This window comes from Rutilus rutilus (assembly GCF_951802725.1).
Source record: "Rutilus rutilus genome assembly, chromosome: 8".
Lineage (NCBI taxonomy): Eukaryota > Metazoa > Chordata > Actinopteri > Cypriniformes > Leuciscidae > Rutilus > Rutilus rutilus.
The window spans coordinates 25008977-25013216 of NC_140222.1; positions in this window are offsets into that span (position 1 = coordinate 25008977).

The following is a 4240-nucleotide window of genomic DNA, read 5'->3' on the forward strand; positions in this document are numbered from 1 at the left end:
CCATATTGGACCAGCGAATTCATGCGAGATGCGAGAATTCATTTGGCGCGTGACTCTCACAGTGCATTATGGGTGTTAAAAAGTATAGGGGGGCGATTTCGGACACAGCCCTTCACTGTAAAAAATGATCGTAATTTTAACGGTAAAAGACTAAAATGCTACAGTGAAAAACTGTTAATTGGTTAACAGAAAGTTTCCGTACTATATACGGTAAATAACTGTGATAGATCTAACGGTACATTTAATGTAATTTTGCTGTAAAATACCGTTAAATTTACAGTTTTTGAAAGTGAAAAAGAACAACTCATTGTATAATTTACAGTGAAAAACCGTTTCTTCATAGTTTTTTTTTTTTTCATTTTTTCTAATCAGTTATGTACATTAGGGTTTTATGTTACATTTAATGTTGTTAAATTAATGTTTATTGCATTTTTTAAATTTCATGTGTTACCATGATTGTGTTTAATGTTTGTGTGAATGACACTATGCAGCTTTTATAAATTAGTATTAACTTTCTTGTGGAAGAGCTGCTTGTGATGAGCTTTGATTGATCATGTGACTCTCATCACTGCTGTGATTGGTGGTTATCAGTGTAATACAATGGTACAAAACAGATATTAATAGTTCAATAGGATGGTAAATTCACATTATATCAGATAATAAAATACAGTTTATTACTGTAAATTTTAAGTTAAGTCTGTAAAACCAATAACGTTGCTACCGTATTTTTGACGGTAAAGTTCTGGCAACCACAGCTGCCGTTTTTTTACCGTAAAAATCACGGTTTAATTTTTACAGTGTTGATTAGCTGGATCAAGTGTGTTTAATTAGGGTTGGAACTAAACTCTGCAGGGCAGTGGCCCTCAACTGAGTTTGAGACCCTTGCCCTAGGGAAGAAGGGCCACTGTCTTGAAGAGTTTAGCTCCAAACCCAATCAAACACACCTGAACAATCTAATCAATGTCTTCAGGATTACTAAGGCTACAGTCAGGTGAGTTTTGGTAAGGATTGGAGCTAAACTCTGCTGGAACAGTTGCCCTCCAAGACAAAAGTTGCCCATCCCTGCCCTAGGGTATACGTACCCCCATGGGAATCACTGACCTAGGGTGTTCAAAAAGCCCACCCCAAGTCTACATGTAATTCTAGAGCAGTGGTTCCCAAACCTGTCCTGGAGTACCCCCAACACTGCACGTTTTCTTTGTCTCCCGAATCAAACACACCTGATTCAACTTATCAGCTCATTAACCCATGTGATTTCCCAAGTTTAGTCCCAATGTGGTGCCATTTTCCTTCGATTTGGGTTTAATCGCTAGAAAAGTTACAATACACCTGTGCTCATCAAGCCTCACGATTTGAGGTATCATTCATATTTGTAGTACAAATGGTGTGGGATGAGTTACATGCCAAAGTTTAATATGCTATGAGCAATAGTTATAGTGATACTTGCCTTAGCAAGCACCGCTTATGACTCATTTCCACCAAAATAAATCACATACATAATACAAGTTTGAGGCTTCACTATGTGTGTGTGTGCATTTATGCCGTAGTCTCTGTGCTGTCCTGTTCCAACAGGGACTTGAGAAAAAGCTGGATTCTTTGTTTTCTACTTGGCAGTCATACAAGAATGTGAAATCAATTCCTCCGTGAACAATGCTTTTGTACAGCTTTTTTTTTCCCCCAGACATGACCTCTGCTGCCCTCTTTCTCGCTCTCTTGTGGCTTGTGTTGTGGCCTTCCCTTCCTCGGTTTATTGTGTTGTGACAGCCGGTGTCTTACTCTGTAAGCCAGAACTGCTCTGTCTGTGTGCATGAATATTTGTGCATGTGTGTGTTGGCTGATATCTCTGCACCCGCTAGCTTGTGCATTCCTCTCTGGTTAGCTAGACCTCATGCCTTTCTACAACCCATCTTATACCATTATACATTAAGCAGTATTTTAATTTATAATTAATTAAAAATCGAACATTTATCCAAAGTCCCTTTAAGGCAAGTCCGAGACTCAGTAGCCATCTTGGAAACACCTCAAGCTATTTTCTGTGTAGGCAATAGGCAATAGGCATTAGGAGACGAGTTAAAATGAAATGTTTTGATAACATATTTTAAATCAGCAATGACATCTGATGGAAATTGTGTAATTTTTAGGTCAAATAACACTAAAAACACTTTTAAATCAGCAATGACATCTGATGGAAATTGTGTAATTTTTAGGTCAAATAACACTAAAAACACTTTTAAATCAGCAATGACATCTGATGGAAATTGTGTAATTTTTAGCTCAAATAACACTAAAAACACTACTGGGCCATCGACTCCCCCTTATACTTTTTCTGTTTGATCTAAAGTGATTTACAGTACACATCCTACAGAGACAGTCACCCTGGAATAACACAGGGTTAAGTGTGTGTTCCTGTTGAGCGCGCCAAGTTAATAGCTTGGATTCCTAGGGAACACAAAAAAAAAAAAAAAAAATGCATTATAAAGTTACTATGGATAAACACTTCTGTGAAATGCATAAATGCAAGGTATGCTCAATGCTCAAGGCAAGGCTGTGTCCAAAAGCTGAAACACTTTTGTAATCCCCATGTAGTCTCTCCACATAGTGCTTGTAGGCATATCATATTTAACAGGTATCTTCTTGGGTATTGTTCTCCCTCCCAAGCAACTTCTTGCATTGGAGATGTATAGCTTAATCCCAGTTTAATCCCTTTATACATTATCCAGTCCTAAACTGATATGCCTAGCAGGGTCCCCTGTGTGTGCGGTCCAAGTGGACAGAAGTTAGATGCCACTATCTCTGTACTTAAGAGCATTACCACTGCCTTGATTTAATGTATCCCTCCCCTTTCCCGCCCCACAATCTCCCCCGGCTCTTACAGTCTGTATGTGCTCAAGCCTCAATCCCTCTGTTTTTTTATTTATTTTATTTTATATGCACAGCATTACAATAACAGGAACGTTAGGCTGGAAAAACCATGTAGGCGGACTCACAAAACATGACTCTAGAAGCCATAAGACCATTAGGATACAGGAGAAAAATGCAAACATGCTGAAGCAGTATGAGTAATACAGTACCACAAGTTTCACAAGTGTCTATGTAAATGTTTCGTGCAATCCTTGAAGAAATTATAAGGACCATCAGAAGCAGGAGCAAAGGAGCTTTCAGTCTAGAAAATACAAAACAGTCACAATCAAGGGTAGAACCATCAATCTAGATATTACCATCACTCTTTAGAAAACACAATAGAATAGAATAGATAGAACCGAATCAGAAAGAGAATCAATCAATCTAGTCCAGGAGTGTCTAATCCCACTTCTGGAAGGTCTCGGTCTTGCAGACTTTAGCTACAACTCTAATTAAACACACCTGAACCAACGTGATCAACGTCTTCAGGATTACTAGAAACTTCCAGACAGGTGTCCTGGGACAAGTAGGTGCAAAACTCTACAGGATATTGACCCTCCAGGAGTAGGATTTGACACCCAATTAACTAAAGGGACATTTACACAACAACGAAGTAAAAACTGAAAGTTTTTTTGTCCGAATTTTTCAGGTACATAGGACACCATTCTCAAAACGATCCCCGTTCACTCTGATCCGCGTAAACGACTAAAAACGTTGTATTCTGCATGCCAGGCCAGTAGTTGGCGATGTCACGTTAAGAAACACTGCGCTTCTAAAGACTGAACATGCAATACTCATGCGCATGGTGTCACAGTTTTCACAAATTCACGTTTTTGTAGTTTACACAGAGACGATAACGGTATCGTTTTCAAAACCTTGCACTTTGAAACCTGCTTTCAAAAGTTTGCGTTTCCAGGACCCCAAAAAGCAGTCGGCGTGTAAATGAACGCCCAAAACGCATACATTTTTTTCAGTATTTAAAAACAGTGTCATGTAAATGGCCCCTAAGTACAATAAGACTATTAGAATCAGGCGTAGAATAACCTTCCACCTAGAAATGATTAGACCACGTCGAGAGTAGAATAACCTTCACTCTTGAGATTGCAAGACTATCATAAGCACCACCTCCAATCTAATGGTTTCTAGAGTTTAGTTCTTAGGGCTGAAAATGATGATTGATTTCTTGTGGTTTCTAGAATGATGGTTTTCTGTGGTCCTGAAACTACAAGACCATCAGAATCACAAGACGAACCACCATAACTCATCATTTTCAGACCAAAGAACCAACTATTGGGCATTTAACTGATATGGGTTTTAGTAATTACTTGAATTATAGTTG